General features: G+C 36.0%; 1 pseudogene; it reads left to right on the top strand.

Annotated features, from left to right (window-relative positions):
• Nucleotides 1-322: 322 nt before the first annotated feature.
• The window catches only part of LOC137815487 (rust resistance kinase Lr10-like), a 43,070-nt pseudogene continuing 17,968 nt past the window's right edge, over nucleotides 323-25,424 (top strand).

Consider the following 25,424-nt stretch of genomic DNA (forward strand, 5'->3'; position numbering starts at 1 on the left):
TTGTTCGGTTGGAGGCTTGAGGCTTGATGAAAGGTTGTTGGCCCTTATTGTGACTTGGATTCTAACTCCAAGGGGGAGCAATCATTTTGTCCTTACATAGGAGGACCTTGTGTATATCTACTGCATAATGAAGAAGATCAGAATCAATTGGATCCACATCATCAAGGAGCACATGCAAAAGGCAATGAGGTTAAGTGACTATCACTATCCATATGTTGTTTTGATTTCTAAATTTTTGTTGTATTTTGAAGTGAATCTGGAAGATGAAACATCTGAGTTGGTGAAGTCAACTCAAGAGATGAACAATGGATCTCTCAGCAAAATGGGATTCACCAAAATAGGTGGCAAATGGATAAGCAAAGATGGTGACTATGGTGCCTTATCAAGTGTTGCTGCTGATCTTGAAGAAGAAGAACATGCTGCTGATATGGATTTTCAACATGAAGATCATCCTGAAACAAATCAAGATGTTGGACCTAGTGTTGGAAATCAGGAAGATGGAATGCCAACCATGTCTTCTTTTGAGAGATATATGGTCAATAGGCTTGATGGTTTTGCGGAGAATTAAAGAAATCTCCATGATCTGTGTGTAAGCAACTTCCAGAGCATTAATAACAAGTTCAACAACATGGATTCACGCTTCATGACTTTGGATGAACAGATTAAAGCTGTTCAGAATCAGATTTATGATCTACAATATATCAAAGATGACTAAAGAAGGAAAAACAACCGGTTGATGTCACGGAACAACCGATTGTTTTTATGGCTTGTATCAGTTTCTTCTATTTTCTTCTTTTGCTCTTTAATTCTGTTTTATTAAGAAGAATTATCTTGATATCTCTTCTTTTTGTCTATTTGTGAAGACAAATAGGGGGAGATTTATGCTGTGTGTTGTTCTCGGTTTTAAATTCTGCAAAACAGTTTATGATTGTTTAAAGAAAGCCTTATAGGTTTTTATGTGCTCTGATATCTTGCTCTGATATACTGTTTCTGTTCTAACCCTATATCATAAGTGTTTTGCTTAAACTGTGTCTTGCAGGAAATGCTCCAGATTCAATCAAATCCAACACAAGCAATCAGGGATTTGTCTTCATTAAATAGGTGGAGATTGTTGAACCAAGTGTGTTCAAGCTTTGAAGAATCCAAACCCTTTGAAGGATGATGAAAGGATGGTTGTGCTTGTTGTTGTTGAGCTGTCTTTTAGATAGGATTTGGGGTAGACTTTATGTATAATCCACTCTTGATTGAATCCAAAGCATAAGCACTCTCAATCCTTTTAAAAGAAAATTGTTTTTTCAAACTAAGTAAAAAACAACCTGTTGTTTTGTCGAAACAACCGATTGTTTTATACTTAGGTGTTTTTAGAAAGGTTGAAAACTATTTTCAATGGTTGACTTGCTGTCAAAACCAAAACAACCGATTGATTCGTGGAAACAACCGATTGTTTGTTTTGGTACCATAACAGAAAACTGTTTTGTGCTTTGACTGAGCATTAAATGATTTTAAAACTGTTTACGCTCTAGTTTTTAATGCTTTGACCAATCTTTAAATGCAATTAATAGTTTGTTGAGATTATGCAACAAACAACTTTGTTTTAAATACAGAAAAACAGATTTGTGTTTTTAACAACTGATTTAAGATTTTGAAAAGTTGAGAATTGCTTAGAGATTGAAGTTGATCAAAGAGTGTGAGATATGATTTTGATCTTGTATTGATTTCAGATTTCTTCTGTAACAAGTGTAATCCTTTGTATCTTTGAAAGAAACTTTTTGTGTGTTGCTGAGAAGTGTTGTGTGTTCTTGAGGGGATCAAGATCAGCATTCTTAGTGTTGTTGTGCTGGACCAAAGGAAGTGTGTATCTTGAGAGGATCAAGGTCACTTCTTTGGTTGTGTTGTAAGTGATCTAGGGTTGATTGCTTAGTGGATTCCCCAGTGGTTTCTGGGAAGACTGGATGTAGCTCTAGGTTTTGAGTGAACCAGTATAAACCTCTGTGTGCATTTTCTCTATCTTTTAACTCTTTAAATTCAGTTTTTATATTTGTAAACTGGTATAAACAACCGATTGTTTCTGCGAAACAACCGATTATTTTTCTAGTGCTTTGTTTTTTGCTTTGTGTTTTGGCAAACTGATTTCCTTATCAACTGTTTCTCGAAGTAATTTCATTCTTGACTTAAAAGTTTGCGGAAACCCTCTTTAAACCATTCACCCCCCACCCCCCTCTAGTTTAAAGTCATACATTCTTACATATAGTTCCTTTACTTTAGAATTACTTGTTTAAAAATGTGAGTTTATTTTCATCAAGTATACTTTTCTTTATTCTATTCACTAGTGCAGAAAAAGTTAAAAACGATGGCTATTTTAACCGTAAAACGACGACTTCCTAGCTGTTGTTGATCAGTGCACAGTCTTATGTTCCAAAGTAAATAAGGCGGCTACTTAGTCGCCTTCTTAGATTCAAACAAAGAAGGAGGCTATGGTAAAAGTTGTTGTTTCAGACTTTCCTAAAAGATCTAAAATGCAGCTATGATAAAAAATCGCCGTTATAGACCCTCCTAAAAGGTCTAAAATGGCGGCTTTTTACCATTGTCGTTGTTTTAAATGGAATTTTTATTTTAGTTCATTTTGTTTAATGCTAATCCCATCTAAATTAACCAGTACCTGTACAATTAAAACCCATCCCAGTCCAGATACATTTATTCAAAGAATCAAATTATATACATTGATAAAAATGTATTACAAACATCTAATTCCTACATTATTGATTAGCTATCCTAGAGTTTTGATAAATCACTAATTTATACTAGGAAAAATCATGAAAAATTTTAGAATTTTCTGATTAGTGTAAGTATGGGAACTAAAACCTTAAAATACCTAAAAAAATGCCTAAATAATACTACAAATTTAAAAAGTAATAGTAAATGATGGATTTTTGGAATTTTTGGTGGACCCAATCCCCTTCGGTTATTGGTAACAAGCTTCGTCTCCTCATTTCGAGCAACTTTCATTGTTTATGCGTCTCCATCCAACTTTTCTGCCAAAAGTTATGACTGTTTCAAGTTTTTCATATTACTTCTTGGCAATTCCAAATCTATCACTTTTGTCTTCAATGTGAAGACTCCTCCGTCAAATATACACTAAATGAAGTTTCCACACACAAAAAATGGATCAAATATCACTTTCTGCCTATTTTTAATGAATTTTACAATGATTAAAAAATATATAAAACACCACCAACCTTGTACGTGAAGGCGGTGGTGAATAACAGCAACGACGACTAGCCAGCGACGAAAACCAATGGAGGCACAAGGAAACCCTAAACAATGAAACAAAATAAGGATGCATGAATGAATAAATAAGAGAAACAAAAAAAGAAACAAATAAGCAATGGAGAATGCAAAATGAGTGTGAGTGAATGAGAGAAACTTGCAAAGACCTCGAAGATGAAAAAGAAGTAGAGAAAGCACGAAGGCAAAGAAGGAAGACAAGCACAAAGAAGAGGAAATACGAAAGTGGCGCGCTTTGAGTTAAGGTAAAAAATAAATATAAGATGGCGGCTATAGCCGTCGTCTTAGACCAAAGTGTTTCGTCTAAGACGACAGATTTACCACATAACCCTCATCTTAGACTCTTTTCATTACAAAAATACTACCACGTTTTAAAGGATAGCATTTGACAATATAAACGTTGTGAATTGCTTGTCGTTTAAGAGACTTTTTGCATTAATATATATATATATATATATATATATATATATATATATATTCACAATGAATGTGATATTCTAACGAAATTGACATCAACCGTTAATAGTTTACGACATGCTAAACTAATAAAAATAACAAATATAAGAGAATTAGGTCAAATCTATGAAAAAAAATTATAAATGACAAGATTTCAAAAATTCAAATTTATTCCTTAAAAAAGCTGTCGAATATAAGAGTTAAAGAATTTCACCAAAGAAAATCATACTTGGTATTAATAGCCAAATTAGCTTTTAAAATCTAAAATTTCACTTATAGACTTGCATTTACTCCATCTACTTCTAATCTTTCAAGAGATCTCAAAGTTGGTATAAAAAGTTTGAACCACAACAGTGAGTGACTTCTCTTCCTTGCTATTTCTTCTCTCCATCCAATTTCACAAGTTCTTTCCTGTCGGATGTCCTGTATACTCCCAATAATGGTTCTTACCTAACTATTCCTTGGATTTACGGCTATAGTCATCATTATACCGAGCCACAGCATATAGTGCTTTTGAATTGTAGCCATCGAGTGACTGGGAAGCGCAAGTATGTGGATACCCGTGGATGCATGAATTGGGAATGGAAAGGCTACATATATGCTATGGCTGGTGACCTAATTGCAGAGGACTTTGAAGTTGGATGTCATGTGAAGCTGGTTGCTCTCACATCGTGGTGGGGTTTGGACACAAATACATATTCCTATAACATGATGCACACAGCGCTAGTCTATGGATTTGAGCTTTCATGGGCTCCTATGACCTGTGAGGATCGTTGTGCACCTACTTACTGCTATATCAATTCTTCCAGCCAGACCCTTGAATGCGAAAAGGAAGGTATAGGGCAGTGCAGGCTTTCTGTTTTTAATGTTTCTGTTAAATTGAGTTTGTTTAATATTTTTTTTTTTTATATTTACTAGCTAAACATTCCATCGGTACGATTTGTGATATTATATCCTCTTATAAATTTTTATAAATACATACATATTATTTTTTATTTTATGTGAGCTTTTTATTATATCAAAATAAAATAATTATATTATATATTATATTTAATTGATATTATAATAAAAAAAATTATAAGGAATCAAATATTTTAAATATTTATGATTTAATTATATGTAAAATGTGAATAGTCATTTTTTTTTTACAATTAGTTTTTTTTACACTGTATTTTTTTTATTTTGTAAATTTGTATCGTAATTTAAAAATATTATTAAAGATAAAATAGAAAAAAATTGTATATACAATTATAATAAATTATAGATAAATATATCTATATATTTTTAAAAATCAAATCATACTAAATCATCATTTTATGAAAAATAGTGGGGTTTCAATCCACCTATTTCCTTAAAAAATTTCAAAACCATCTGAAACCGTTTAATTTAGTTTTTTCTTTATATAGTAAGTAAATAATGTAAACATTATTGAGTAATTTCTGTGCATCTTTGATATTGATACTCTGTTCCTTTTTTGGGTGAATAGGGAGGAGCAGACCTTCTTGGTGGCAGCTGTATAATTTGTGTAAGAATTCTATCTCTTTAGATTGAAATTGTACTTAATATCAAAATCAGTTTTGATTCTAAATAATCATGAAAAATTATGAAATAAAAATTCATTTTTAGAAAAAAAAAAATTAGTAACTATAATAATTAAATTAAAGATTATTTTAGAGATTAAAAAAAATTAATTTTTAAATTAATTTCTGTTATTGTTAAATAATTTTTAAATTAGTATCTAATTAGTTAAGAAGATTTTAACTATCAATTATTTAGATTTTAAATTTGGTAGAAAAAATTTGGTAACTAATTAGATACCAATTTAGAAATCATTTATAATAAAAACTAATTTAGAAACCAAAAGTTTTTTTAGTTTCTATTTCATTATTTTTTTTAGTGAATTATCATATTACCTATTATACATTTTTTTTTTCAAATTTTCATGTTTAAATATAGTTGTAATCTGTTAATTTAAATTTGAATTTCTTTTATATGGGTTTTCTAATTTTTTTTTCCTGCATTTTGAAAATGTTTTTTTTTTTTATCTCTATGTGTACAGTATCAAATATGATGATTAATATTGTGTTTTCTAACTATTTATAAAACATGAATTTTAATGATTTTTGTTAAAAAAATTAAATTCGTATTATAGTTAAAAAATTATTATTTGTGGAAGATTTTTACCGTGATGATTAAGAAGAATGAAACAAAAGATAATGACATGAAAAGAATGAGAAATAAAATTTCTAATACTATCTATGTGATGAAGTCTAAAGATTCACGTCATAAAAACGATAAAAATATAAATATGAAATTTAGAGACTAAACTATCCTTATTCTTATAATAATCTGATACCCGAATGTACTCTATGAAATGTATTTTGTCTTTTCTTTTTCTGCTCGCCATTGAATATGTCTAATGGGTGGGGTACCTGCAAAAACACTCAAACGCTTAAGTCGATTTGGGTACAAGAGTGTTCAGTGAGTTTAAAACTAAAAAAGTCATTACCTTTTATACTCTTTCTTCCTGCACCTTCATATCTTCTTCTGTCACCTCCATACACAACTTGAAAATACATTTTTATCCTTCTCATATCACCCCCATATAGTAGTTTCCAGATTATGTAATCCAGAAACTCATTTAAAAAAATACTTTCGGATTACATAATCCAAAAGTTAAATAAGACTTCCGAATTATGTAATCCAGAAATTAATCATGCATATGAAAAAAGGCTTTCGGATTGTGTAATCCGAAAGCTAATTCCAAATTTGAAAAATAACTTCTGAATTATGTAATCCGAAATAGTATATAGGAGTATTTTTGGAAATTTGAAAATATATGGAGGTGAGAGAAGAAGGTACGGAGGTGCAGAAAGAAACAGTCTACCTTTTATCATGAAAGTCTTATCTTATTTATAGTGGGTCTTTTGTCTTAACTACGCTGGCCCAGGCCAATAATCCTTAATGGTGTTTAATTATCCACTAATTCCCAAGTTATTCTAATTAATCAACTAGTCAACTACTTCTATGTTGGCCGAGTGGCCGTTTTCCTTGCCAGCCACTCGGGGTTCAGAAACCGGATGTGACATAGGCCCTCAGGCTTGAGTTTCTATTGGAAACGAAAAGTCTTTGATCTGAGAGGTCGACAACCTTTTTTATGTATCCGTTGGCATTGTCGTGTTAACTCTATTTATATTAACATTTATTGTGCTATTACTTTTGAAGTGGGCCCCACGTACTATTCCTAACTGACACATGATTTAAGTGGCACTGTGGTCTCTTGAACAGTTGCACGATGTAGACTGTTGATATGTGGTGATCCAACTTGGGGTTGATTGTCGGTTCGAATTCCCATGCAATCTTCAAGTCTATAAATAGCACTAGGGTGATCCCCTTTTCTTACTTTGTCCATCTTTTTCTTTCTTTGAAAAATCGCCAAGCAAGTTAAGGTAACCATGTCTCCTTCCGGTAGTTTCACTCTAAGGCATAGTTTGTTTTTAACCATAGAAAAACGACCTATTGTTTCTACTAGACCAACATAGTCGAACCGGTAAAAACTTCTGCTACGAAAAAAGGTTATGATATAAAAAATTCAAGATTTTTTTTTTAAAAAACACGAAAATCAAGACAATTTTATACATTCAGAACTTTCTTCCCAAAATGGGAAGAAAGGTACGTATATATATTATTTAATTAATTAATTTTAATTTACTTTTTTATTTTTTATTTTTTATTTTAAATTTAAATTATTATTTTTTTATTTAAAATAAAATTACAATTTAAATCTAAAAAATATAATTAAAATTATACAAAATAATTATTATATAATAACATAATTAATCATATTTTATATATAGTAAGTTATAAATAAAAATAAAAATAAAATTAAAAATAAATATATTTTTTAATAATAAAAAATAATTTTATATAATAGTTATATTAATTACAAAAGAGTAAAAATAAAAATAAAATTTTTATTTAATATAAAATAAGTTTTTATCAAATATTTATAATTATAAATATTTAAATAATATTTTAATTAAAAATGATTATAATTTATAAATAAATGAATTAAATTAATTATTTAACAATTTTTAACTATAAGGATAAATTTGTAAATTTATTTTTTATCAATTAAAAATAATATAATTTTAATCTCATCCATCACATCATTTACAAATTTTCATAAACTTTCCCTACACTTTCCACTTTATTTACCTTAATCCAAACACTCTAACTTTCTTCACACTTTCCTTTCAAATCATCTCAAATCCACTCTCCCATTTCCACTCTCTAATCCAAACAAAGAATAAGAGTTTCTGGGGTTGGTAGCATGTTGCGTCGTGAGGTGGTTCACCTTTTTAAAACAACTTTTGATGGCACCGAAAGTTCCTCCGAGTCTTCCAGTATTAACGGTGAAGCTAGTGTGGAAGGGGTTGACGAAGACGTTCGTCTCTCGGTCGACCCTGTTGGTGGTACTGTCGAGTTGGATACACCTCCCCCTCGGACTTCTAGCTACAAATGGGTTGACTCAAATGTTTTTGGGTATCCTTCTTGGTTTGGAACTACTGCTTCCTTGAAAGCTTTTAGTGTGAGTATCGACATGCTGGACCCGACTTCACCGGATGGGGTTGTTTCCCTTCGAAGGTGCTCGCCATCCGACTCAATTTGTTTGGTCCCTAAGTCTTCCAATTATTTTTTCTTTTACTCTTTCCTAATAACTGACGCTTATTCATTTCTCCTTGATGATTTTTCTATTGGTGAATGTGGCGTCATCACAGCTCCACCCGAATAGCTGGGTGTTTGTCCAAGCTTTCAGGCTTCTTTGTTTATTTATTAATGTAAAATCAACTCCCCAGGTATTCCTGCAAATATATAGTATGAGGTCGGGTAACTGAGTAGGGTGGTTATCCTTAATAAGTCAACTAAGTTCGTGTTTGTTTGCCCCTTTACTTCTTCTTATAAGAATTTTAAAGGGAGATTTTTTAAGGTTGTGATCGGGGAGGAGGATCGTCCCTTTTTTTATGACAACGACTCTCCACGTTTTCCCTTTTGCTGGACTCGTAACCCCGCACGTTTTCGTGTATGGGCGAGGTCGTCTCTGACCCGAGAGGACTTGGATACTTTGTCTATTTTAGACAAACTCCCTTGAAAACTCCTTACCCGACAACTGCTGCGAGTTTTTCTTTCAGCTACTCAACTTCAAGACATCGAGGGTACGTTTTGTTTATGCGATTTGTGTTTTGATTTTGTGTTTTGATGTTTTTTGACTTTCTTCTTTTTCATCTATCATGGTTGTCGCCACGTCAGGAGACGGGAAACTCTTCTATAAAGAATTGTTGAAACAGAGGCAAGCCGCCACTAGAAGGGGGTTAATAGCTCAAGTTGAGGCAACCACCCCTTTTTGAACCATTCCTGCTGCCGAGAAACTTCTTCCTAAAGATCCTAGCTGGAAGAAAGCTCGTTAGGAGCACAAGAAAACCTCGCGACGACATTCTGACAAGTCATCTTTGGGCTGGTCTTATAAGAGGCCTCATGTTGAAGTTGGGTCGAGCTCAACTCCAGATATTCTCGACCGAGATATGTATCTTAGCTAGAAAGTTTCTATTTCTCTTAGCTCGTTGAGAAGGAGGAATTCATGGTTGCTTCCCCCTCAGAAATGGCTGCGTCATTCCTTGAACTGGGTGCCCGTACTTTCATCCTCGGCAAACACATGGGCTCAGTTCTAAAGGAGCGAGATGGCACCAAATTATAGGGCCTAAAAACCGAACTGGCCGAGTTCGCTGCTTCCCTCCAACGTGCAATTGATTCCAACAACGCCCTACTTGGTAAAAACAAAGACCTCGCTATCGAGCTAGCTCGGTTGATGTTGGAAAATGATATGCTCTTGGCACACTGCTTATCGGCCAAAGAGAAGGAGAAGGAAGTGTTGGCTGAGCAGGAGAAGTTGGTTGTGTTTTCTTCGGCCGACACGGAAAGGGTTGACCAATTGCAGGCGACTTCGCACAAGGTGGGTGAGGATCTCCAACGTACTCAAGACTTCGTCCTTCACCAACACGAGTTAGGTTTCAACAAGAGGCTGGAACAAGCTGCGTTCTTTTACGACATCCCCCTTGATGAAGGGAAGTTTTGACGTAAATAAGGAATTTTACAAGGGGGAGTTGATGCCTATTACCGATATCCTAGATGAGGGTGGTGAAGAGGAGTATGGGCGACTTGCCACTCCTAATGATGATGCCGGCAAGGCTTGATGGTTTTTCGTTTTGAACTTTACTTTTGTTTGGTCGAGATGAGCTCATGCTTATTTTGACATCACTAATGTGAACGATTTGTTTTTTATGATTGGTCACTGTTGGCAGCTTTCTATCTTGGACATTGTATTCACTTATTATATTTAATTACGAATAATTTTCTTGTTTTTACAACTTGCTCCTTTATTCGTTTTTTTTTATTATTCGGCTCTTGGTTTATTTTGTTGCACTTGTTTACTTGGTTGTTGTGCTTTCCGGCGTTTCGACTTTCTTTTACAAGGGATCCATTTTTGGATTCTTCCTTGGTTTTCTTTTACTTTGTCGGTAGGGGTCCATTTTTAGGATTCTTCCTTAACCGAGATGGTTGTGTGAAGGAAACTGATTTCATTCTCATGCCTTGTACAACATTTCCAGTTGGTCGTGCAATATGCTTTTAGGACGAGAGTGCATTACATTCTTAAATAAAATAAAATTTAAAGTGGCTAACATTCCACGTTCTTAGTACTGGTTGTCGATCGAGGTGTTCTAGGCGGTATGCTCCGTTGTGAAAAGCTTTCGATTACATGGAACGGGTCTTCTCAGTTTGATGCTAAATTTTTTTTGGTTTTGTCCTTCTGATCATCGCCCTTCATTTTCCACACTAGATCTCCGGGATGAAATTCTCTGGGTTTCATTTTCACATTATATCTTTGAGTTGCTCGTCTTTTGCAAGCTTCCTCTTGTATTTTTGCTTTGTCTCAAAGCTCTTGCAGTAGATCTAGCTCCGTTCTAATGCATTCTTCATTGACCGTGAAGTCAGCCAGTTGTCTTCAGATTGTTGGCTCCCCAACCTCGACTCGTAACAAGTGCCATATGTTAAGTTATATAGTGTTTCACCGGTTGAGGATTGAGGGGTGCACCGATATGCCCATAGTACCTCCAGTAGCTCTTCAGCCCAACGCCCTTTCGCTACTCCTAGCCTTTTCTTCAATTCGTTTAAGATAACCTTGTTAGCCGCCTCGACTTGTACATTCGTCTGAGGGTGTTCAACTGATATTACTCTGTGTGTTATGGCGAAGTCTTCGAAGTACTTTTTCAGCTTTCTGTCAGTAAATCGGTAACCATCGTATGAGGTATGCCAAAACGACATATAACGTTTTTCCATACGAATTGTTGTACTTGTGTCGTTGTTATCCAAGCTAGCTGCTCGGCCTCGATCCATTTAGTGAAGTAATCGATTGTCACAAGGAGGAATTTCCTTTGCTCAGATGTCGGGGGAAAGGGACCAATGATGTTCATTCCCCACATAGCAAACGACCACATGGAGTTGATACTCTTAAGGTTATGGATGGGTAGACGGATGCGAGGTCCGTGTTCCTGGAAATTTTGCATTTTTTGTTGAACTCGGTGCAATCGGCCCTTAGTTCAGGCCAGTAATATCCTGCCCTGAGGACACGACTTGCCATATTACTTCCTCCCGAATGAGTTTCACAGACCCTGTTATGTGTCTCATTCATTACATACTCCACTTCCGTTTTGCCTAAGCATTTAAGCAAAGGTTCGAGAAGCCTCGCCTATATAGATCTTGTATGATTAATAGGAATTGTGATGCCTTACGGTGTAATGCGGAGTCAGCTATCTCTTTTCCTGCATCTCGGACTTGGACTATCTTTTTCATGACGAATAACCAACCTTGGGGGCCAGAATTTGTGTTTAGGAATTCCTTTGTTGACATCGTCGATCCGAGAATACTTTGTAGAATGATTGTACTAAATCCTTTCTTGTTTTTACCACTAGCGAGCTTTGTCAGTACGTCAGCCCGAGTATTTTCCTCCCTCCTTATATGATTCACTTCCACCTCTTTGAAGTCGGTCATCAGGGCGGATACTCAGTGGAAGTATTTAAGCAGCAAAGGATCCTTGAATTGGTATTCCTTCTTTACTTGGCTGACCGTCGACTGGGACTTGCTTCGACATCTCACCTTTCGTGCTCCCATATCCCTGGCTAGGAGCAGGCCTGCAATTAGCGCTTCATACTCGTCCCGATTATTTGATGCTCTGAAGCCAAAATGAGGACTGCTCGATCATGATGTTTCCCGGTACCTCTAGGACTATCCCGACTCCGCTTCCCATTTTATTTGATGAGTCGTCCACATATAGTGTCCACAATTTGTCACTCACTTGATTGTCTTGTAGCTCTGAAACAAAATCTGCCATACACTTGGATTTCATAGGTCCTCGGGGTTTGTACTTGATGCCAAACTCGAACAACTCCACAGACCACGCAATCATTCTTCCCGCCAAATCTAGTTTTTTTAGTACCTTGCTTATCGGGAAGTCAGTTTTAACAATCATTTGATGACTTTGAAAATAATGCCTCTAAGGCTCCAAGAGGTATGCACCAGCACGAACGCCACTTTTTTTATTGTTTGGTAATGGGTCTCTAGGCCTTGCAACACGCGACTGACAAAGTATACAGGCTTTTGGTCAGTCGTTCCTTGGGCAATAGCGACGCTAATGGCTTCATCTGTCACAGCTAAGTACACTAGTAGTGGTTCTCCATCTTTCGGTTTGCTGAGAACTAGCGGTGTAGTCAACCCTTTCTTGACCTCGGTGAATGCGCCTTCGCACATGTTGTTCTAATTGAATATGTCCGCCTTTTGCATTAGCTTAAGGATGGGCCTTATTTTCTCGGCTAACTTCGGAAAAAACCTTGAAAGTCAAGCTAGTTGGCCTACCAGTCTTTCCACGTCTTTAAGGTTTTGAGGGCTTCTCATTTGCTCCAAGGCCTTGCACTTGTCTGGGTTACCCTCAATGCCTCAACTCGTGAGCAAGAAGCCTAGGAATTTTCCGCCTTCGACTCCGAACACGCATTTGAACGGGTTAAGCCCCATATCAAACTTTCGAAGTTGGGAAAATATTTCTTCTAGATCTTTGGCATGTTGCTCCGAGTTCTTTGACTTTACAATCATATCATCTACATACACCTCTACATTCCTCCCTATATTCTCCTTGAACACCTAGTCCATTAGCCTTTGATACGTGGCTCTGACGTTCTTCAGGCCAAACGACATTACTTCGTAGCAGAAGTTCACCTTATCAGTCATGAACGCAGTCTTTGATTTATCTGCTTCATGCATGGGTATTTGGTTATACCCAGAGTAGGCATCCAAAAAACTCATCACTTAGTGCCCCGCGACACCATCAACCAACCTGTAAATGCTAGGAAACAGGTAAGCATCTTTCAGACATGCTTTGTTCAGGTCCGTGTAGTCGGTACACATACGTCATTGACCGTTGCTCTTTTTTACGAGTATGATGTTGGCCAACCACGTAGTGTACTGGATTTCTCAAATGAACCTGGCCTCAAGTAACTTACCCACCCCCGCCTGCGTTGCTACCCTTCTCTCTTCTCCCAACCTCATCTTTCTCTAAGCTACCGGCCTAGCCTCTTGGCAAATGGCTAACCTGTGGGACATGATTTCAGGGTCAATGCCCAGGATGTCATCCGCTGCCTAGGAGAAAAGATCTTTATTGTCAGTTAAGACCTGTACAATCTTTAGTTTGTCTTCTTCGTCCAGGTTCGCATTGATCTACATGTCCTGCCCTGTGTTGCCAATTTGCCATGGAACAGTTTCGTATCTCGGTTCTACCTTCGATTCGTCGTGTGGCCTTGGGTCGAAGTCACCATTTCCTACAATGGTATTTATCTCCTTTCTTCGTAGTCTGTACCTTTGCGTAATTTTCAAGTTGGTCGCGTGGCCTTCCTGAGCGTTTTTCTGATTTACTCTTACCTTTGCAATTTTTCCACTTTCGGCTAGAAACTTCATGGTTAAATGTGGGAGTAAAATGAGCCCCAAGCCAGTTCAGAGAGGGTCTTCCCAACTACATGTTGTATGAGGTATCAGTGTCGATGATCACATACTTAATATTGACAGTTTTTTGCCTCTTATCCTCTCCAAACTTGGTATACATATCGACGTACCCTATTGTGTCCACCATATCCTCCGAAAAACCTACAATTTGTTCGTCGAAAGGGATTGCCACATTGGAAGACATTCCATGTTTCTTGAAGGTTTTCAAAAAAAGGACGTCCAAAGAGCTCCCTTAGTTGACTAGAGTTTTCATCACAATATAGTTGGCTACTTCGACTTTGATTATCATGGGATCATCTTGGTCCAGATCTATTCTGTGGAAGTCTTCATCCGAAAAGGTTATCGGCGGCATGGTCCTTTTTCTTCCAATGAAGTTGACCAAGTGGAGGTTACGAATGTGACATTTTCGCAATGAGTAAGACATCTCTCCTCCCGCAAATAACCTCTTGTGATGGTGTTAATGACCCTCTTAAGTGGTCTGTTCCTTCCTCTTTCTCTATCATCCCGTCTTTCAGGTGTTTTTGACTATGAACGGTAGTCTCCATGGCCTGTCCTCGGTTTGCGTCAGTCAAACCTTCCCTCCTTCCTCACGAATCGCCTTAGTTGGCCGGCCTGTATGAGCTCTTTTATCTTATCTTTCAGTGTGGCACATTCTTAAGTAGTATCGAAGTTTCGGTGACATCTGCAATGCCTAATATGATCGACATTGGGTGGTGTACAGGTCCTCTTTTGCGATGGTATCAAATCCGCATTTAGGGCCTCTTCTTGAACCTAGGATCATTCGATCTTTAAGGAAGTATAGTGCAGGAATCTAGATGGTTTGGAGAATTCTTTGGGCCTCCTCTACGTGCGCATTCCCTTAGGTGCCTCTCTCTTTTCTCTTCGATTCTCAGCGTGGTTCGTGAGCTTGGTTTTAAATTCTCGCATTTCTTCTAGTTGCATGAATTTTGCAGTCCTTTGCCTCAACTCGTCTAGGCTGTTTGCCGGCTTCTTGCATAGGCTGTTAGAGAATGGTCCTGGTTTGAGAGCAGTCACCAGGTGGTGGAGCGCCAACTTCGGACTCAAGTCTCTCATGGCAAGGGCTACTCTTCTGTATCTATCTATAAAGGACTTAGTGTTTCAGTCCTTTCTTGCTGAATGTTTACGAGAGCGAGAGAGGTTAGGTGGGGGGTGTGCTTGTAGCGAACTGAGCCGAGAACTTGGATACTAAGGTATTGAATTAGTCAATCGAATGTGAGAGTAGGCGGGTGAACCAATTCACTGCGGCTCCTTTTAACGAAATGGGAAACACGCAACATAATAGGGCGTCGTCAGTAGTGTACAAGCTTGTTTATGTTACGTATGCATCAACATGTTCGTCCGGATCGGTGCTCCCATCATATTTATCAATGGACGGGCTCTTCCATGTAGGTGGTAATGATACTTCCATGATGTTTTCAGTGAAGGGGTGCCGACGTGACGACAACCCTACAATTGCTCTAAAAGCCGTATAGCTAGTATAATAGGGTCAAGAACTATTTTCTCCTTCCAGATGTGTCTGAGTTTTGTTTTCGGACTGGCCGAGTTCCCTTCTATAAATGGTGTTTGTCCAATCTCTAACCTTTTCTTCATTAACAAGTTCTCGGCCTTCAAAGCCTTTATCTCTCTCACGTTCTTTTGCTTCATGTTTTCAAACTCTCTCTTCATTTCCATCATCATGACTATTGGGTCCACTGATGGTCCTTCGTGTTGTCGGCTGTTTCCTGTTATGTTTCTCGTCGCTACCATGTGGCTACTCGATAGGTTTGTCTGATGGGGGGGTAGCTGCAAAGACACTCCAACGCTCAAGTCAGTTTCGGTAGATGAGTGTTTAGTGAGTTTAGAACTAGAAAAGTCATTACCTTTTATCATGAGAGTCTTGTCTTATTTATAGCCTTCTATTGGGCCTTCTGTCTTAATTACGTTGGCTTAGGCCAATAATTCTTAACGGTGTTTAGTTATCCATCAATCCCAAGTTATTCTAATTAATCAACTAGGCTACTTCTACGTTTGGTAGAGGCCATGTGGCCATTTACCTTGCCGGCTGCTCGGGGTTCAGAAACCGGATGTAACAATACTTAATTTATTTTTTATTAGTAAAGAATCAAATAAATAAAACAAAACATTTCATAGATGTTCCAACCTTTATACAAAATTAAGATAATGTTCTACTTTACCAGATAAATTTCTCCTACTAAACTTTAGGCTTTTCCAGCTAAGCCTTTCAAAAAATGGAGCACAAGATAATTTAACAGGGGTGTCTTAAAGCCCACTAGAAAAGCAGGAAAATAAAATTGCACAAGATTATCATAAGCACTAGCTGCATCAAACCTAAATCCTTAGGACAAAATCAATAAAAAACTGCCCCAAAATTACATTGCAACAAACCATAATGCAAGTTGTATTAATATGCAACTCTCCTCTTCCTTTTTCATTTGTCTTCACTGTTAGTTAGTAGTGTTGTTAGTCTGTTTTCACTCACTCTCTCATACCCTTGCTTTTTCCTATGCTTAGTCCTTTACTTGATATAACTTTCGTCTCTACAATATATTTGCTTTCTCTCTATCCTTCCACTCAATCTCACATGGTATATAGAGCCATTATGGTTGAACCTTCCTCAACCTCAGCTGATACTTCTTCAAGCTCCACTACCACCCAAAATTTTTCTGCTTCCGCTTTCTACCCTCACATTTTCACCACTCCTATTCACTTCAAACTCGATGAAGAGAATTATCTCATATGGCAACAATAGGTCCTTGCCACCTTACGCAGTCTCAATCTTACCCAATTCTTGGACTCTGCTTCTATACCTCTCACGTATTCTTCTGCTACTGATGAATCTAACTCCATGCTTTCTCCTGCTTTTCGTTCTTTTTATCAACAAGATCAAGCAATCGTTGGTTGGCTACTTTCCTCCATCTCTCTATCTCTCCTCACCAACATGGTCGGTCTCTTTTCATCACACCAAATATGGTCCAATCTTCAAACCTATTATGCATTAAGGACTCGTTCCCGTGTAAAGAAACTCAATATGCTTTTACATGCTCCCAAGTGAGATCGATCCATTCCTTTTTTTCTTCAAGATTTCAAGAAAGCAGTTGACTCCTTGGCCGTTGTTGGGTCTCCCATCACCATTGAAGATCATATTGAAGCAATCTTAGAAGTTTTGCCTGAAGAATATGATGCCTTTATCACTTTGGTCACCTCCATAACATATCCATATACCAAAGAACAAGTTGAAGCTCTTCTTTTAGTCCAAGAGCATCTAGAAAAATATCCCACAACCACTGATCTTCTTCAAGCACAAACAACTACATTTTCTCGCTTCAAGTTCTTTCCAAATAATCAACGTAATGCTCGTGGATCCTCCTGATCCTTGCTTCATAAACATTATTTTTGATCCACTAGTGCAAGACCCACCTCCAAACCTTCATGGATTGCTTCCTCCTTCTCCTCAAACTCTACCAACTCATCCAAGATTCAGTGCCAAATCTGGTGGAAAATTGGACATTACGCTTATGATTGCTAGCATAGATATGAACGTCACTCTACACCATCTACTTCTACTAATACTTCACAGTTTTCACCTATTCCTAATGACACTGATGAGCCTTCCATTCTTGGATCACCTCCCACTTCTACACATTCTTTTTGGTACCAAGACAGTGGTGCTTCGCATCACTTCACTCATGACGATGCCATTCTAACTACCAAAACTCCATACACAGAATCCGAAACAGTAAAATTAGGTAATGGTTCTAGTTTGTATATTAAAAATTTTGGTATTGCAGTATATACTAATCCACGTAATCATTGCACATTTTCTTTGAATAACCTCTTCCATGTTCCTCACATAACTAAAAATCTTCTCAATGTATCTCACTTTACTCTTGATAATGATGTTTTCTTTGAATTTCATAGGGCACCAAGGAGATCCTTCTTCGAGTAATGTTTAGGAATGATTTATATGTGTTTTCAAATTTTATTCCTTTTTCTCCACCTAGTATTAATACTACTATTGTTTCACATGCAAATGATACATACAAGTTATGGCATACACGATTTGGACATGCTCATGCCAATGTAATTCATCGTATTATGCAACACTATAATATTGCTTTCTCTGATAAGAAAATGTTTTGTGATTCTTGCATTCTTGGAAAACATCATCAATTACCTTTTTCTGACTCACACAATTTATACTGCCCCTCTTGAACTGATTTACATTGATATGTGGGGTCCATCTTCCATTGCCTCTTCCTACATTTATTTTCTTGATGCCTACACTAAATACACATGGTTTTATCTCTTACATCATAAATCTCAGGCTACTGTTGTTTTTAAATCTTTTAAACTCTTGGCTAAAAACCAAACTGGTTTTACTCTAAAAAATATCCAAACCGATAATGCTAAAGAAATTTTGTGTTTAAAGTCATATCTTGTTGAACATGGTATCCACCATCGTTTGATTTTTTCCTACACCCATGAGCAGAACAGATCTATTGAACGCAAGCATCATCACATAACAAATATTGGCACGACTCTTCTTGCTCACGCCAATCTCTCTATAAAATACTTGGGTGAGGCCTTCACCACTGCTATGAATATTATCAACGTTTTACAATCATCTGTTATTAATTTTGATACTCCTTATCATTTACTTTTTAACAAACAACCTGATTATAATTTTTATAAAACTTTTAGTTGTGCATGTTCCCCTCTCATGCGTCCTTTTCACAAGAATAAATTAAACTTTTGTTCTTCTCTATGTTTACTTCTTTTGGCTATAATCCACAATACAAAGGTTATGTTTGTGAATCTATATCTGAATGCTCACCCATGATCACCAGAGGTAAATCTGGTATTTTTAAACCTCGAGGTTTTAATATTGTGTTTACCATTGTTCCTTTAATGCTAAAAGAGGCTCTTCAAAATCGTAATTGGGTTGCCGCAATGAAAGAAGAATATGATGCTTTACGCGACAATAATACTTGGACCCCCACCTCACCACTAGATGATATTCAACTCATTGGTGGTAAGTGGGTGTTCAAAAATAAGTGCAATGCTGATGGTTCTTTCCAACGTCACAAAGCTAGGCTTGTCGCCAAAGGATTTCATCAACATGCCAGCATCGATTACTCAGAAACTTTTAGCCCTTTGATCAAGCCAGCAACCATATGTATTGTTTTAACTTTGTCCAACAAATGGCCTATTCACCAAATTGACATCAACAATGCTTTTGTTTATGGTGATTTACAAGAACCGATTTACATGCTTCAACCGCCAGGTTTTGAAACAGATTCCTAACTAGTACGCAAGCTTCACAAAGCAATTTATGGGCTAACACAAGCACCTAAATCTTGGTTTCAAAATCTAAGTCATACTTTGTCTTCACTTGGTTTTTCTTCAACAAAATCTGATTCCTCTTTATTTATCAAAGCTGACACACATGTTACATTACTTGTTCTAATTTATGTTGATGATATTATGATAACTGGCAGTTCTCTTAGTGTTATACAATCACTAATTTTTTTTGCTACAAAAACACTTCGAACTCAAAGATATTGGTAGGCTCCATTACTTCCTTGGCATTGAAGCTTCTTGCACTACCAATGGTTCTCTTCATCTTTCTTAAATGAAGTACATCAAGGATCTGCTACAAAAATCAGGAATGTTGTCATCCAAACCACAACCAACGCCAATGATATCCTCCATTCATCTCACACGGGATGGCACCACAGTCATTGATGATCCTTCTCTATACAAATCTATTGTTGGCTCACTTCAATATATCTCATCACTCGTCCTGAATTATCATATAGCGTCAACAAAGTATGCTAGTTTCTTCACCATCCTCAACTTCACCATTGGAAAGTTCTCAAATGCATATTGAGATATTTTGCTGGTACTACATCACATGGTCTCTTACTTCAAACAAACAAAAGACTGTCTCTTGTAGCACCACAGGAGACGCGTATCGCAGTATTGTTGTGTCTTTAACTGAAATTAAATGGGTTCATAATCTTTTTCAAGAAATATGAATACCATATCCTACACCGAAGATTTACAGTGATAACCTTGGTGTCATTTTTCTTGTTGTTAATCCTTTAATGCACTTAAAACATTTTGATCTCGACCTTCATTTTGTGCGTGACTTTATTCAATAGCAAGACCTGCAACTCTTACATATTCTTGGTCATCACCAAATCGTAGATCTTCTCACTAAGCCTCTCACTAGGACTTCTTTTCATAAGTTCATGGTTAAACTAATGATTATGCCTAACCCCATCATTAGTTTATGGGGGATATTAGTTAGTAGTGTTTTTAGTGTTGTTAGTCTGTTTTCACTCACTCTTTCACACCTTTGCTTTCCCTGCATGTATATATATCATGTTCCTAGTCCTTTACGTAATATAACTTTCATCTCTGTAATATATACCTTTTGTTTTCTCTCTCTCTCTCCTTCAACTCAATCTCACATTCACTCCATCAAGACCAGTGACTGGGACCTTCTTCATAATCTTGAAATGCTTTTACACTAGATGCAATGCATATTCCTATCACACTGAACCATTCTTCTTCTCTTTCCCTCTGTTGTGTCTGCATTCTGCATCTTCTTGCTCCAACACATTAACACTTCCTTCATCGAACACCTTGTCTTCTTTGCCCCTATCTTTCTTGCACTTTCCAGCTTTGCCACTATTCAATTAAACCATGCCTTTCTTCATGCACATCCACCTCCTAGCTTGTCCTCACTGTTTGCACCCATTTAATTTCCCTCTCCCTGCATTCTTAACAAAGCCTTACACAACATCTATTATGTTTAGAAATCACATAGCTAAAAAAGATATCAACATTAGATTATCATCTTTGATCCTTAGCAGGAAATACTTAGATAGATTTTGCTTGGTTTCATGTACAGATAGGGGCCAGGCTTACCTACCTGTAGGGTACTTATCTAGATCAATTCTTTACCATCCCTTGCTTAAAAAAATTCTAGGCCTTAGCTATTTAAGGAGTGTAGACAATTCAAAGGGTATAAAACCCAATCAGAGTAAGAAAAGTTAAAACCCAATATTTTCCTCTTCATCCATGACCAAGCTAGAAATTGTGCTAAATGGAAAATCTCTTCAGCATCCACCTTCCCATCTTTGAAAAAAATTCCATTCCTTTGGTTCCAAATACTCTATAAAACTGCTACCCATACTCCTTTCCACACTCTGTTCATTTTGAAGTTAAATTGAGGCAGATTGAACTAAAGTAAATGGTTCTTAAGGTTATTATGATGGGCTTCTTATATCCCCACTCATCACCCATACCTAATATGCTACTTTACATTCCACAAAAAGGTGATGAGAGGTTTTCTCAACTTGATTACAAAAGATGGCACATTATTGATGGCAAGCTAGTTCCTCTTCTTAATTGATTCACTCTTGTAGGAATCTTACCCTTAAGGATTCTCCAAGCTATCATTAACACATTAGGTAATGTGTGAATGTCTCATAAAATATCCAAAGCTGACAAGATTCAAAATGGGGTTTTTATGGGCGGTTTAACAAAACATGTACCAATTACAAAAAAAATAATTTAGTGGGTACACTCTCTCTTTGCGGTATTTGCAGACTTGACGAAAACATTCACCTTCGTTTGCAAGTCAAACAACCTTATCCTGATAGTGATGTTCTGTTTTGACATTGTTGAGGTCTGTAAGAAGTTGTTGAACTTGTTCTCTTTCCCATTCCATGTTCCAGGACCATCCTGTTTCAGACCAAGAGCCAACCTGTTGCATCAATTTCCCCTTATCATTAGAGATGAGGTACAGTCTCAGGTATACCTCCTTCAATGGTTGAATTCCCAACCATTTATCTTCCCATAATAAGATATCATTACTTGTCCCTAATTTCCAAGTTAGTTGTCTATAAAACCAACTACTCAGGTGACCTTCTTCACACAGATGACACAAATCTTTCCACCAAGATTTAGCTTTACTTGTAGGCTTTCTTCTAACATTTTCATTTTCCTCATATTTAGATAACACCGTTTGTCTCCTAAACCCAGATTTTTCTACTTTCAATTTCCACATCCACTTGGCGATTAACGCTCTATTAAAACATGTAACACCTTTTATCCCTAGACCTCCCTCACTTTTAGCTTTGCACACCGATTCCCACTTTATGCATGCAATTTTTCTCTTTTCGAAACCCCACCCCACATAAACTTCCTCTGAATACTTGTAATCTCTTTACACACTGATAACGGGACTTTAAAGAATAGCTTTGAAGGCTGATTTTATCAGACATACTCTTCCGACAAAGGATAGTTTATTTCCTATCAATTTAGTGAGTTTCTTCCTTACTTTATCTACCACCTCTTTCCAAAACTCTCGCTTTCTAGGATTCCCTCCAACCTATACACCTAAGTACTTAAAAGGGATATTCATGTGTGCACAATTAAGCATATTGGCAAAGATTAACAATTGTTGACTCTCAATTCCCGTAGCTCTTAGCCTTGTTTTGTGGAAGTTCACTTCAAGCCCATATTCAAAATATCTAAGGATAGTCTCGATAGTTATAATGTCTTGATGTTTTGCTTGACATACCACCAGAGTATCGTCTACAAATCGTAGCAAAGACACCCCAACCTGATTAGAGCCAATATTCACCCCATGAAGCTTGTTTTGAGACACAACTTATCTTACGATACCCGTCAAACCTTCCACAACCACCAAAAAAAGAAAAGGAGCTATCAGGTCGCCTTGTTTTAGACCCCTTGTTGGTTTAAATTCCGGAGTAGAACTACCAATGATTAGCACGGAATCCTAATCTATTTAGCATGTAATACAAAAAATCTCACCTAATAGAGTCATAAGCCTTTTCATAGTTAACTTTTATGGTTACTACTGGCTTATTGCCCCTCCTTAACTCCTCCACCACTTCATTTGCTACAACAATACTTTCCACTATACCCCTATTTCTCAAGAATGTAGATTGTGAGTTGTCTATAATTTTAGAAAGGATATTTTCAATCTATTGGCTAGAATTTTAGATATAATGTTATATATTTTGCAAAAAAAAAGAGATAAATTTGTATTAACTAATATATATATATATATATATAAATATATATATATATATATATATAAATATATATATATATATTATAACATTTTTCTTAAATAATCAAATGTTTATCAGTAAAACATGAAAATGCTTAACGAAGTGGGGTTTTATAAATAAATGAACAATATGCATAAATGAAAAGCAATGGTTGGTTGAAGTTGATGAAAAGTAACATCATAGTTAATTTCAGAATGTTTTGTGTGATCATGAAAGACTTAATTTTAAGCAATTTGAATAACAAATGTCATAATACACGAGTTGGTCTAGAAAGATAAATACTAGGAAAGAGACTAAGGCAACCAAACTATTTTAATAATAATTAAAATCATATCAGGATATTCAACTTTAACCGGATGAGGGAGAAACTGTTTCTTCCAATCTCCTAGAAAAAATAAAAATAAAAATTAGAATTTTTAATTGGACAAGTGTTTATTATAGTAAGAAACATACATACCCTATTAAATTTATGTAAATCTTCTTTATGAGTTGTGCTTATCAGATATTGATACTCTTTTCCTTTTTTGGGGGAATAGATGAATATTCACGTTTGAGGCCTCGGTGGATGAAGTATGTTTTTGGTAAGAATTCTACCTCTTTGGATTACCTAGGTTTGAATGGTTACGTAATACCAACAACTAATTTTGATTCTACATAACTGTCATATTACCTATTATACATTTTTTTTCCTTTTTTTTCATGTTTAAATATAGTTTTTTAATCTCCTAATTTAAATTTGAAATTTTTTTATGTTGTTCTTCTAAATTAAAACTTCTTTCCCTTCCATTTTAAATTTCTAAAATATGAGTTTTAACATTTTTAAATTAAAAATTTAAATTAGTGATAGAATATTATTTGTAGATATTTTTAGCAGCCATAACTAAGAACATATGAAAAAAAAGAGTAATAGAATTTTTAATATTAATTTTAAGAAGTTTTTAAGACATAACAATCACATAAATATATAAATATTACAATAGATAAAGACTAAATTTCCTTAATTAATATATATAATATAACATCTCTTTTAAAATCAGCATGCATTGGTATGAAACATAAAAAGTTGTCATTCAAAAATTGAAAACGTTTGATAAAGTGAGATTTTGTAAATATATTAACAATCTACATAGATGAAGAAATGAAATAAAATGTAATGGTTTTATGTTGAAGTTGATGAAGAGTAAAATGACAATCAATTTTAAAAAAAAAATTATACTCATGAAAGAATGAGTTATGAGTAATTTGAATATCATTTTTCTTGTTGTCATTATATTGATCTATAAAGAGAAACATCCATATTAGAAAGAAGTCAATGCAACCAAACTATTTCAGTAATGGCTAGAGTCATGACACCATATTCAACTTCAGTAGAGGAACCATAAACATTATCTTGTTTCTTGCTCTTTCAAAACATAAGGGAATCTTTTTAGAAAAATGCAAAAAAAACATGTAGTAGACTTATGATGAGTAAGGTCACCAATCCAATCAACATTAAAATAAGCACACAACTTCAAGGAAGATGATGAGGAAAAAAGAAAGCTCTGAAATTAAGTACTACGAAGATATCTAAGAATGCATAAAACAACTATGCAAAGCACTAGTAGGAAAAACAAGAAACTAACTCACAACATGAACAACATAAGCAATATCAAGATGAGTAATGGGTGGATATAATAGAATATCTACAATAGTATGATACATGGTGAGATCATAAGAGAAACACCATCAGAAGAAGTATATTTCACATTAAGTTCAATAGAGGTATCAATTGTATGAGTATCAGAAAGACGAGCATGTGCTAAAGTGACAATATACTTAGATTGAGAGTGATGGCATTGAGCTCTTCTCTTTTGTGATTTTTGGGTGGTGGCGGAAGCTTTGTGGTTTGTTGATGGAGCAAGGCCCTCCTAAGAGGTGTGGATGCCTTGAAGGTGCATGAAGAGTATGAATTTAGGGAGGTTCGGCCAGCCCCTTTGAAGGTGAAAGTATTGAAGATTAAGACCTAGATTCTAGGCAAGGAGTAAGGTATGGCTCAAGTTTGGCAGCATAACAATACTCAATTTAATCTTACAAAATGAGAGCCAAGCACCTCCTTATATAGGATTGGAGGGCTGGAATTTGAAGAGCCAAATACAAATGAAATGCTAGCCAAATTACATGCAAGTGTGAGCACATGGAAGCACATGGAGCACATGGCACATGGGAGCACATGGGATGGTGGCTTCCAAAATTCAGCACATGTGAGGTAGGTTCTAGAATTCTTCCATGTGCTAGGAGTTCTAGAACCTTATGCTCCACTTAGGCTAATTGTGGGCTGGACCTAAGTTTAATTAGGAGTAGGAAACTCTAATTAAACTTAGGTTAGCATTTTAGGTACCACTTTGCATGTTTCAACACATTTACAAAAATATTTAAACTATGCTACTTTGACTAGAAAAACTATGA

Source organism: Phaseolus vulgaris, chromosome 1 (genome assembly GCF_000499845.2).
Source record: "Phaseolus vulgaris cultivar G19833 chromosome 1, P. vulgaris v2.0, whole genome shotgun sequence".
NCBI lineage: Eukaryota > Viridiplantae > Streptophyta > Magnoliopsida > Fabales > Fabaceae > Phaseolus > Phaseolus vulgaris.